The sequence below is a fragment of the Lissotriton helveticus genome, chromosome 10, assembly GCF_964261635.1.
Source record: "Lissotriton helveticus chromosome 10, aLisHel1.1, whole genome shotgun sequence".
In the NCBI taxonomy this organism is placed as follows: Eukaryota; Metazoa; Chordata; class Amphibia; order Caudata; family Salamandridae; genus Lissotriton; species Lissotriton helveticus.
Genome location: NC_136071.1, coordinates 911,724,725 through 911,737,798, shown reverse-complemented (window position 1 = coordinate 911,737,798; position 13,074 = coordinate 911,724,725). Strand labels below are relative to the sequence as shown.

General features: G+C 47.8%; 1 long non-coding RNA gene across 1 annotated transcript in view; it reads right to left on the bottom strand.

Moving 5' to 3' along the window:
• Positions 1-9,624, bottom strand: part of LOC144785540 (uncharacterized) — a 65,055-nt gene extending 55,431 nt beyond the window's left edge. Inside the window, exon 1 of the long non-coding RNA XR_013601953.1 lies at positions 9,477-9,624. This is a non-coding gene — a long non-coding RNA (uncharacterized LOC144785540). The remainder of the gene's footprint in view (positions 1-9,476) is intronic.
• Between the last annotated feature and the right edge of the window lie 3,450 nt (positions 9,625-13,074).

Sequence of the window (13,074 nt, the reverse complement as noted above, 5' to 3'; positions counted from 1 at the left end):
GTGACCAAGAAGGAGTCTGGTCTGATGTCCTCGGTATCCCCAATGGTGATCACGGAGAAATACAAACAGCCCGGCAAGGCACTGCTGTGCATCGATATGCGCCTTCCAAACAAGGGCATCAAGAGGGAGAAGCACATCACTCCTTAGATGGACAACATTATAACAGACTTGAATGGGGCCAGAAAGTTCTCCAAATTAGACCTCAATGCTGGATACCACCAACATCAGGTAGCAGAAAAGAGAAGATACACAACAACATTCTCCACACACCTGGGTTTACGGAGAAACAAGCGATTATGCTTCAGCAAATCATCTGTGGCGGAGGTATTCCAGAATGCTATAAGGAAGGTACTGTCCGGATTGTATGGCGTCATGAATGTCAATGATGACATTTTAATTTACTCATTAACAGCAGAGGAACATCATCAACACCTGCGGGCTACCCTGTAGCACCTAAGTGAACAAGGTGTCACTCTCCACTGGGAGAAGAGCTCTTTCTTCCAGACCATCCATTGAAATCTTCTGATATGATTTTACACAGGAGGGGGTGCAGTTTGACTCCCGAAAATCAAATGCCATCAAGCAAGCAGGCACCGTCCATTGCGGAACCACTAAGGGCACTGATGAAAGTGGATGCTCTCTGGGTGAGGGGTCCAGGTGAAGAAGAGGCATTTCAGAGAGTAAAGCCAGCATTCATGAGTAAGGCCACAATGGCATACTTTGATCCAAAGACAAAAAACTGAGCTGGTGGTTGATGAGAGCCCTGTAGGACTTGGGACAGTGCGCACACCGAAAATGGAGCCAGGGAGATGGGCAACTCTGGCATTTTCAAGCAGAGTACTCACACTGACAGAAGCAAGGTATGTGCAGATCAAAAGGGAATCCCTTGCTATCAAGTAGGCGTATGGACACTTCATTTGTATCTCAGTGGGCGATCGTCTATGGTGATCACTGATCATCAGCCACTGGTGCCATTGTTCAGGGGCATGGTTCCCCAGTCACAACCTCGCATTGAATGATGGGGCATCCAGCTCCAGCAGTACCAATTCGAGGTGGTCTATAGGCAAGGGTCCAAAAGCCTGGTAGGTTTCCTGTCACACCATCTGCCCCAAGGGTATGAAGGGATAGAGAGAGAAACTGATCACACAGAGGAGTACATCCGCCTGGAGTCTCAAAGAGCCTGCCTGAGGGTACTGAGCCTGCTAGAAATAGAAGAAGCGACTGCTGGTGATCCGGTGCACAAGAAGGTTCTGGAGGCACTGCAGAAAGGATCATGGCATGGTTTTCTACACAACAGCTGGGGTGATCAGGACAAGGAATGACTCACTCAACAATTGGAGGATACGTCAAAAGCTCAGTCCTACCTAAGAGGGTCTCATTTTGTGGGGCCACAGATTGGTCATCCCCGAGTGTTTGCAATAGCGGGCAGCAGTGCTGGCCCATGGAGGGCTTCAGGGGACGGCAAAAACGAAGCCTCGCATGCGGGAGAAAGTGTGGTTCCCTGGGCTGGAAGCAGTGGTGGACAACCTGGTACTGCAGTGTCCTGCATGCCTGGTCACCAGCAGTCCAGAAATGCCTGCAGAGAAAATCATGGGGAAGCCATGTGCCACCACATGGTCCAAGGTGAGCATGGATTTGTGAAGCTTCCTGGATGGAAGGACCACCATGGTCCTCATAGATGAATACCCTGTTGTGGAGCTCATTGAGTCAATGGTGTTTGCAAATGTGGCCCTGCGCTAGAAAAGAGTGCTCGCCCTGTTTGTTCTGCTGAGGAAATTAAGACAGACAATAGACTGCTATTTCAGGGGTCTGAGTTCAAGGATCTGCTTCACCATCTAGAAACCTGACATTGCCCCATTACCCCCCAGTGGCCGCAAGCAAATGGGGAGGTGGAAAGATTTATGTGAAGCTTGAATAAGACCTTGAGGATTGCTACACATGAAGCTGGAAATCAGATTTAATCTTTTCCTAAGAAAATACCGGGGAATACCACACTGCACAACAGGGTGCCCTCCCTGGGTTCTTATGGTGGGAGGCTACAGGAGGGACACGGTTCCTGTACACCTGGAGTGGACCCGACCAGAGTATGATCCAAAAGGTGCCCAGACCAGGAGAACACATAATAACATGAGGGCAAGTATCAGGAGGAGAGCAGGGCTGTGATGGCTGGAGCAAGGTGATCTGAGTGGAAGTTCAGGACACCATTTGAATCAGGAATATGGACTTGGTGAAAATGGAAGGCATCATGATAACAGCTCGAAAAGGGGAGGAGACAGTCACTCGAAACGTATCATGGTTCAAGAAAGTGGAACTTGGTGGTCAGCAGAGACTGGAGGAAGATGAGATCCCAGAGGTCAATGACACACCTAAGGCAGAGAGACCGCAGAGCCAACAACAGTGTGGTGAGGCACCAAGAGAGAAGGCAACAGCAGGAGGGTATCAAGTGGAGAGACCAAGACAAACTAACAGGGAAGCTGGAGCAGATCGACCCCACCATCAGTGGTATGATCTACGAACACACCTCAAGCTGAACCGGTGGTTCAAAGACTTTGTGAGTAATGTCTAGGGGCAAGGTTCAGAGCTAAGTGGGGAAGGGATGTAGTGAGCCACCCGGACTCAATGGGCATAGCTGCCAAGGTTTCAGATTGCGATGTGTTTTATTTTCATTATTTCAGTGTAATTATTAGTGAAATTTCAACGACTATGAGTGACACTTTCTTACGAGCAAAATCAAGCAATGAAGAAGGGGAAACATATAAATATCAGAAATGACACCCATTTGCATTCTGGCCCCTTTGTTATTTACCCCTTATATTAATAACTTAGATTTGGTTTTGTGCGGAGCCGCTAGGGATATCCCCCGGGTGGGGAAACAATAGATTCCTGCATTGCTGTACGCAGATGATGCGGCTCTATTGGCGCGCACAGCGGTGGGGCTTCAACACTTCCTATCCTCCGTTTCCGATTTTATGGGCTCACTGGATTTAAATGTAATTTTTTTTAAATCACACACCATGAGTATGGGTGTAAAGCCTAGTAAAATCAAAACGTTTAGTTGTGATGGCAATGAAATTCCTAGTTGTGGCGGGGTTGATGAAGGGGCACTGAGACAGGTACGATGGAGGAAATGCTTTATTTTCGTAAAGGTCTTTGTCTTTCTCAAAGTCTGCCTTTCTCGGGCTAAAGTAGCCGGGTCTGTTGTAGCTTGTAGCGCGCGGGAAGCTCTGGGGCTTGTCCGTCTCTGTCCGGGCTCTTCGCGGGCCGCTTCTCCTTCTCTGGTTGCGTCCCAAAGCCGCATGCGGAGGAAAGGAGACTCTATTAATATAATGCTCAACTAGGCGATATCCCAACGGGTTCCCGGGATGTGAGGACATCGGTGAAGGTGTATTTACAGTCCGTTTGGTGAAAGGATAGTGAAGGATAGGCTGTGAGGGAAGGGAGGGAAGGAGGGGTGAAGGCAAAAAGGGGGAGAGGTTATTTACACTCTTCACACAGCGTCGCCTCGCCTTCCCAGCCAGCCCGACACGCTTACATACCTGGCTGAGCCACTCTCCTCCGAGAGTGTGGCTGGGCGTTTCGTGGAACCGTTGGCCTCCAGGCACTGCTTCCTCCGTCCTCGTCTCCTCTGGTTTCGGTCTTCTCCTCCTTGCTCCGTCCTCCTCGTCCTCAGCTCGCTCTCCTGTATCCACTCCACTCTCCCCGTATCGAAACACACCGGTCCTTGCTCTTCCGGTCTTTTGGCCAATCCACAATGCAGAGCGTCATAGGGAGGCGTGTCCTCGTCTTCGGCCCAGTTAAAGGAGCCTTATTCTTTTCCTCTCGGTTGCTGGTTCCGCCATGCCTCGGACTCTGTCTCCCAAGTGTCCTGATACGGTGGGAGAGAGGGGATGGAACGCGGGTCAGTGGTCCACCAGTCTGTACATGAGTTTGTTCCCTCTTCCTGCCCAGCCCCACGGCTACACTCCTCCCCCCCTGGTTTCTCCCAATCGGGGAGAGGATAGGACCTAGAGAGGTAGTTGGCATTACCGTGGTCCCTGCCCTTCTTGTGTTGGATGGTGAAGGAGTATGGCTGCAGGAATAGGAACCATCTTAGGACTCTAGGGTTTTGTGACTTCTGCCAATACATCCACTGTAGTGGAGCGTGGTCCGTAAAGAGGGTAAGAGGTTTCCCTTCCAGATAGTATTTTAGCTTTTCTACGGCCCAGCGTATGGCCAGACATTCTCTCTCGATAGTGGGGTATTTCCTTTCTCTTGGGTGCAGTTTCCTGCTGATATACACGAGGGGATGCTCGAGACCGGCACTGCCTATTTGAGACAAGACCGCCCCAATGCCAACGTCCGATGCGTCTGTGGCCACTAGGAAGGGTTTGTCAAAGTCTGGGGCAATCAGGACGGGACTGGTGGTTATTGCATTCTTCAGATTCTCAAAGGCTTGCTTAGCTTCGTCTGGGGGCTGTTGTATCTGTTTAGGGCTCACCTCCTTCTTGAGGAGATTGGTCAGGGGGCTGGCCATTTCCGCGAAGTTGGGAAGAAACCGCCTTTAATACCCTATAAGGCCTAGAAAGGCCCGTAAATCCTTTTTTGTGGAAGGAAAGGAGTCCCCCTTATGGCTTTCACTTTTTCTTCTTGTGGAGCAATGGCCCCTTCCCCTAGAATAAATCCCAGGTATTTGACCTTGGAGTAGGCGGCCCTGGATTTCTTTGCGTTTATATGTAGACCTGCATTCCTCAACGCTGATAGAACGGTCTGGAGGTGTTTTAGGTGTTCAAGCCAGGACCCGCTAAAAATGACTATATCATCTAGATATACAGAACAAAAGGATCTGTAGGTGTGGAGTACCTCATGCATCAATCGCTGAAAGGTAGCAGGTGCTCCATGGAGCCCAAACAGTAGGACATTGAACTCAAAGAGCCCTTTGTCAGTCGATAAGGCGGTTTTACACCGGTCTTCCTCACGGAGAGGCAACTGCCAGTATCCTTTTGTAAGGTCTAGCGTAGTTATGAAACGTGCTTCTCCTATGTGTTCTATCAGCTCGTCCACCCTCGGGATGGGATACGCATCGAACGAAGATATAGAGTTAAGGGCGCGAAAGTCCATACAGAACCATGTGGTACCCTCTGATTTTGGCACCATCACGATCGGGGATGACCAGCTAATTCGGGACGGTCGTATAACCCCCAGACGCAGCATGTCCTGCACCTCTCTTCTCACTTCCAGCCGCGGCTGGGATCCTATACGGCCTTATTTTAACGTGTTTCCCTGGTTCTGTATCTATCCTGTGTTGTATCAATATGGTGCGCCCTGGGCGGTCAGAGAACAGATCTGCAAAGTTGCTAAGAGCGGTGTCCAGTTCTTGTCTCATTTCTTGGGTCAGTTCTGCATTTACCGGTAAAGCCCCCAATGTAGAGGACGCCAGGGTAGAAAGCAAACCGAACTGGGCGTTCCTGGGGACAGTTCCCAACCATTTTTTTAAGAGATTGATGTGGAAACATTGTTTCCGAGCCGGGGATATTTGTAGCCTAAACGTTGTGTTTCCTATTACCTCAACGACAGGATAGGGGCCCTTCCACTCCCTATGGAACTTATGTGAGGTAGAGGGGAGAAGGGCCAGTGCCCAATCACCTTCCCTCATGACCCTCCACTTTTTCCCTTTATCATAAGTCCATTTTTGGCGCTGCTGATTACGATCTATGTTGGAGTATGCCAAGTCTCTAAGTTTCCCTATCTTACTCCTCAAGTGTTGTGTATACTCCAGAGGTGACCTAGATTCATCCTGCTCCTCTCGTTCCCAGGCCTCTCGGGTTATCTCCAGAAGTGACCGGGGCTGTCTCCCATAAAGCAACTCGAATGCGGAATAGCCGGTGGTGCTCTGTGTTTGGGCCCGTAGGACGTATAGGGCCAATGGGAGCAGCCAGTCCCAGTCCCTGTTTTCCAGGGACAACATTTTCCTCAACGTGGTTTTGAGGGAGCGGTTATACCACTCCACCAATCCATCTGTCTGCGGGTGGTACGCCGATGTGCGTATTTGTCGTATGTTCAGAATCCTAGTAACCTCCTTCATTAGTTTGGACACGAAGGGTGTCCCTTGGTCCATTGCGACCTCTTTGGGGAACCCAACCCTTGAGAATAGCTCGAGGAACTTCTCTGCTATGTTCTTGGAGTTGGGGGATCTGAGGGAGAAGGCTTCTGGGAATCTGGTAGCGTAGTCTATGATCACTAAAGCATAGGTATTCCCTTTTGATGACTTGGGAAGGGCCCCGATGATGTCAATGCCCACCCTTTCGAATGGTTGTCCTATAATTGGCATCGATTGTAGCGGTACGGCTGGGGGTTTCTCTTTTGGCACACTTCGCAGGTTCTACAGAACACTGTGGCTTCCTTATAGAGACCGGGCCAGAAAAACCACTTAAGAATGTTCTGTAGCATTTTTTCTGCTCCGGTATGGCCTGCTGTTAGGTGCGTATGTGCATGGAACAGTATCTGTTCCCGAAAGTCCTTGGGGACTAGCAACTGTCGTGGTTCCCCTTCTTTTCCCTCCCTGTATAGGAGCTCGTTCAGAATGACAAATCTGGGGAAAGGAGTGTTGGGGTCGTTCTGGCTGATGTCATCCGCCTACCAGGCATTGTATAGAGTGGCATCGTTCGACTGGGCAAAGCGGAAGTTCCGGTCCAACGCCCACAGTTCTGACGCTATGAGCGCGCTTTGCGGATGTCCTGATTTCCCCTCTGCTCCCTGGGTTTTTGTCTGAAAGAGGGCCACAAAGTCTGGATTGTCTATCCCTAGGATCAGGTCCTCCGGTAGAGAATCCACCGTTCCCACTCTCACCGTACACGTGGCTCTTCCTACGGGGTGTAATGTAACTTCAGCTACCTGATATGACTTTACGTCTCCATGTACGCATCTGATATACACTTGGGTGTTGGGTATGATCTGGTGTGGTAGGACTAAGGCCCTCTGTATGACTGACTGTCGGCACCCCGAATCCAGCAACGTCCTAACCCATCTATGGTTGACAATCACCCGTACATAAAAGGAAGGGCCCATTTCTGCAGTTTACGTCACGGCCTTAGGAGCGTAGCCCACTTCCATAGGCTCTTCTGTTTGTTTCCTCCAGGGACACAGGCGTGCGATGTGGCCCCATTCCCCACAGTCAAAACACTGTGGACCCTTCATCACCGGATACTCCACTTTGAAGGGTTTTGGCTTGGGGGCTCTAGTCCTCCTTTCCTCTTTTCTCCGGCTTGGCAGGGGGCAATGTTTTCGGTTTCTCAGCGTCCCAGGGAAGTGCTCTGGGTTGGGCCCGAGAGTAATTGGCGGCCATTTCTATGGCCTGGGCTGGAGTTAACCCCGCATGCTGTTTTAGCCACCTCTTTGTCCCATATGGCAGGGCTTCCATGAACTGCTCCAGGTATATACAGTCCATGATTTCTTGTTTGGTCTTGCTATCAGGTCTTATCCACTTGTCCGCTGCGTGTTTTAGCCGGAAGAACAGGGTCTTCGGGTTTTCCCCAGGCATTCCTTTCTCTCTTCTAAACCTGACTCGATACGCTCATGCGTCTAGACCGAGGTGGTCGAGTATCACTGTCTTTATATCCTGATAGGGGGTGTCTCCTGACGCATTCGCCACCTGGTATGCAGCCTGCGCCTCTCCTGACAGCAAGGGAGCCAGAAAATATGGCCATTTATACTCAGGCCAACCACAGGCCCTGGCGGCCCGTTCAAAGTTCGTCAGAAAGGCATCGGGGTCTTCGCCCGTTGTATATTTCTGGAGCGACACCCCCAAAGGTACCGGTCCTCATCGGTCCACAAAGGTCGCCCCTCCTGTTTCCTTAATTGCCTTCTGTAGTCCCTCCATCTGTGCTGACATCGCCGTTTTAAACACCTCCCGGTCGGCTTGGGCTGATGACATCTGGCGCTCTATAGCCCATTCAAGCTGCTCTTGCCCTTGATAAGGTGTTGTATCAGTTGATCCATCTCTAGTACCGGAATGGAAGGGGTAAATCCCACTTCTGACATCAGTTGTGGCAGGGTTGATGATGGATATTTTATACACAACAATACCTCTGACCCCATAGATTATACTCTTTTTTGTTGCCACAATAGTGTCTTCGCGGTTTTCTTGTCTGTGCTGCATCATAGTCTGATAAATCAAGTTTAGTGAAATGTCCTCTATGCCCTCAGTGATCAAGCCCGTGTTAGTATTACCAGTATTGCTATCACTATTAACAGCACCGTCTTGATCTTGCTCTTTACCACTCATGTCCAATCTGAGTCTACGAACGGTACTTTGAGCAGGGTGTTCTCTCTCCATATTTTCATCTAAACTGCTATGAGCGCTATAGACACTTTCCTCCTCTAAACCGCCCCCTTCCATACTCATCCGTGTTGCATATAGCTCCACCAAGCTTTCCGAAGAGGACATAGAGTGCTCTGACAATGAAAAAAAGTCCGCAGAGTCAGTGTCTCCTACAGGTGGTGCACCTGTATCTGAATTTGCCGCTTTTTCATTCTGCTTCTGAGAAGTTGCAGAAAGAGAAATCACACCGGAGGAATCTTTAATCATTTGCATAGTCAAATCTAAAACGCTGAGTGCGCCCCCATTGATGTTTTGATTCGGCGCTTTCTCCTTGTCCATTAGAGATCTTGTGTGTCATGCTTAACTATAATGAATCAATTTTAAGTTGAATCACTTTGAAAATGCATTAAGCAATGTCTATATGGTGTATACATTGATGTTTGATGTTTTGTATAAATTTGTATATATATATATGTTGAATATAGATATGTTTCTTAGGAGAGGTGAATATATCTTTGAAATAAAGGACATTCCCAATGTATAAAAGAACAAAATAATGAAAAGTAAGAAACCTACAGCCCAAAGTCAATAAAAGGGACTATTGTGGCAACAAAAAAGAGTATAATCTATGGTGTCAGAGGTATTGTTGTGTATAAAATATTGTGTTATTGATTCCAGCCTCTGTTCTCCTAAATCGAATCATTCCCCTGTATTTCATATTTATTTCTGGGGTTGAGGAAGGGGCACGGAGACAGGTGCGAGGGAGGTAAGGCTTTATTTTCGTAAAGGTCGTTTTCTTTCTCAAAGTCTGCCTTTCTCGGGCTAAATTAGCCAGGTCTGTTGTAGCTTGTAGCGCACGGGAACCTCTGGGGCTTGTCTGTCTCTGTCCGGGCTCTTCGCGGGCCGCTTCTCCTTCTCTGGTTGCGTCCCAACGCCACATGCGGAGGAAAGGAGACTCTATTAATATAATGCTCAACTAGGCGATATCCCAACAGGTTCCTGGGATGTGAGGACACCGGTGAAGTTGTATTTACAGTCCGTTTGGTGAAAGGATAGTGAAGGATAGGCTGTGAGGGCAGGGAGGGAAGGAGGGGTGAAGGCAAAAAGGGGGAGAGGTTATTTACACTATTCACACTGCGTCGCCTCGCCTTCCCAGCCAGCCCGACACACGCTGACGTACCTGGCTGAGCCACACTCCTCCGTGAGTGTGGCTGGGCTCTTCGCGGAACCGTTGGCCTCCAGGCACTGCTTCCTCCCTCCTCGTCTCCTCTGGTTTCGGTCTTCTCCTCCTTGCTCCGTCCTCCTCGTCCTCAGCTCGCTCTCCTGTATCCACTCCACTCTCCTTGGTATCGAAACACACCGGTTCTTGCTCTTCCGGCCATTTGGCCAATCCGCAATGCAGAGCGTCATAGGGGGGCGTGTCCTCGTCTTCGGTGTAAGCCCAGTTAAAGGAGCCTTCTTCTTTTCCCCTCGGTTGCTGGTTCCACCATGCCTCGGACTCTGTCTCCCAAGTGACCTGATACGGTGGGAGAGAGGGGATGGAACGCGGGTCAGTGGTCCACCAGTCTGTACATGAGTTTGTTTCCTCTTCCTGCCCAGCCCCACGGCTACACTAGTGTTTCTAGTGTTTTTGATTGATAGTGTCACCTCATTTCCATACTTAGGTGTTATATTTGATGACAGATGCTCATGGGCCCCACAGAGGAGGGCGAAGAGAAACGCTATGGCACGTTCCAAAGGCGCAGTACTCAATTTCACTCGAAGGTTGGGTGTCAAACCTGTGCACACAATGTTAAAAATATACAAATCTAAGTGTATCGCTATTGCGATGGCTCCGATGTTTGGGGTTACAAAAATTGCATAGAGCTTCAAACATTTTTAAGAAGTCTGCTGTCAGTCCCCCAATCTACATCTTTGTACATAATTCATGAGGAATTGGGCATTGGCTATGTGGCTGATCTAATTAAAATGTCCACTCTTCTCAAATGGATTTCGATCTGGTGTAATTCGGAGTTAGTGTTAAATCAAGATATCATCCAAGATTGTATGGCACTACATAGGGCTAGCAACATCCCATGGTTGAGACATGTGAAAGGTATAACTAGGGTGCTTGGTCGCCCAGAGGTATTTGATAACCCTGATAGTATATGTAAAAAAGATCTGGGGCCAGATGTAGGTAATTCCGATTTACCTACTCTTAAATACCGAATCATACCAATTCGGTATTTAAGAGTAGGTAAATTGGAAGTAGACAGATGTAGGTAATTTTAATTTTACAATTACAGATTCTGTAAGATTCGGTATTTACCGATTCTGTAAATACCGAATCGGTATTTCCCATTGACTCCTATGGGCCTTGAAGCCCATAGGAATCAATGGGAAATACCGATTCGGTATTTACAGAATCGGTAAATACCGAATCCTGGCAGGGGGAACAGGGTGTCACTTTGACACCCTGTACCACCCCAATTGTAGGCTTGTGTGCCATGTGGCGCACATACATGCCCTAAGGGCATGTCTGTGTGTCACATGACATAGGTGTGCATGCACAGATGTGCATGTACACTGGAATTCGGTATTTTACCACCCAATAGGATTGGGTGGTAAATACCGACTCCTAAAGGGCCTGTGGCACTGTTTGAAGTGCCAGCTACATCTGGATTTACCGAATCGGCAAATATACCGATTCGGTATTCTACCGAATCGGTAAATTTACCGAATCAGTATATTTACTGATTCGGTAAAAATCGTGCCCCCTACATATCAAAAACATATAAAAAACCAATTACCGGTCGGTAACGGCCGAAATCAGCCGTTACCGACCGGTAATTGGCGACCTACATCTGGCCCCTGGTGTGGACCAAGACCTCGTTCTTACGTTTAGCTTCCACAGAAAGAGAGGCCACTGAATTATCGAAACCTACCGCACGTGCTCACCAGATTTTAAAACCTCTTACTTAATGGAACCTTATCTGACCATAGTTAACAAGCCCTATCATCGTTTTCTGTTGACAAGATTGAGGCTTAACCTTTTACATTTTTTATTAGCAGAACCTTTGGGCTGGAGTAAGATAGAGACTCTGGGACCATGTCCTAGTGATAACTACTCACTTTGTCATGTTTTGCGACTATTATCTGCAGATTCGCAAGCGTTTTATTTTCCCAATTTTAAAGGATAAAAGCTTCCTTCAGGTTAGGCTCTTACCTATCTGCAGATGTTGAAAAGCCCTTGGGAAATTTTTAATATTGCCAACTTTTTAGCAGCGGCAGTTAGAGCAAGGAAAAGAAGGAAATATTAAAAGAATGCGGGCCTATGGGTTTCGACTTTTCTCTATGTATATTTATTTAATAATTTTTTTATATTCTTCCTTATTCTATTTGTATTTTTATTACATTGGACATTTGTGGTATCATATTTTTTAGAGTGTAAATTGACTCTCTCTTTTATAACATGTACTTTAAATTTTATTGTTGACATTTTACACTTGTATTTTATCTATGATGGATTATTGTAATTCTTGGTTCTATCCGATGGGTATTTTAACATGCTTTTATGGTTTTGAATTACCGAAATAAGTGATTTTGACTGACTGACTGACACCCATTTGAACAATGATAAACTGTAAGAAGATCTTAAAACTGCTGCATAGCACCAGAAATGGAAGGGCACTGTGCCCTGAGATGCCCTGATTCCTAGAAGTGTAATGCAGCCCAACACTGTTTGTAGAGTTGACGACAGTGATTTCTGCAGAGTGACAGTACAACTACAGACATTAAATGCAATAAGGCCATGAATGCATTTAACTGCTTGTAAACCATGAGCCTTCACAACTCAATGTTTTGCACTGTATTAAAAAGGCATTTTAGGTCGCAAAATACCAATATTTCCATTTTTAAACTGTACATCCCGCCAGTAGAAATAAAATGCATAACATTATAGGTGGCTGTTAGATTTGGGGGTCTCTAGTTGGTACAGGTAGGTACTTGTGACAAATAGGGACCCTCTCCTCTAGTCAGGACAAGGGGATTACACTCCTAAAATAACCCCTGCTCACCCTCTAGGCTATGTGGCGCGAGCAGTCAAGGATTATTTCAGAGGGGATGTAAGTTAAGCAGTTGTGATCACATACAGTAACCTAGTGACAACACTACAAATGGACAGCACACAGGTTTTATATAAAAAATAAGTAGACTTTATATAGAGTTACCACAAGACCATAAACGACAAAAATACACACTATGATTACTTTAAGATGGTAGATTTAAGCTTGGTTCAGTTAATTTCTAGATGCGACACTCTGCGTCAATGTACCTTAAGTTGTGTTGCACTTCCTTGGTAAGCAATGTCGCAGCGATGGGAAATGCGGCAAAGTTCAGATACAAAGAAATAAAGACGTGAAGATCTTCCAGATGCGGCACGCTTCTCGGGGATGCAAGAAGTCCTAGGTTCAATGCGTGGACTGCAGCGACGACACCCTTACGATGCAACAGCAACAGCTCCAGCGGCGACGCTCCTTTCCACGATGCGTGAAGCTTCCGCTCGATGCGACAACTACAGCAGCGACATCCAAGATGCGACGGCAGCAGCTCCGACGGCGGCGCGCTTCTTGGGGATGTGAGGTGCTCTCGGTCGATGCGGTGCAATGCGACAGTTCCAGTGGCGACACCCTCTTGCTTCAGAGTTGCGACGGCAGGCACAGCGACGGTGATACGCTCCAACCTTGTTGCAAGATTCTTCTCCTGATGTGGTGCAGTGCGACAACTACAGCGGCGACACC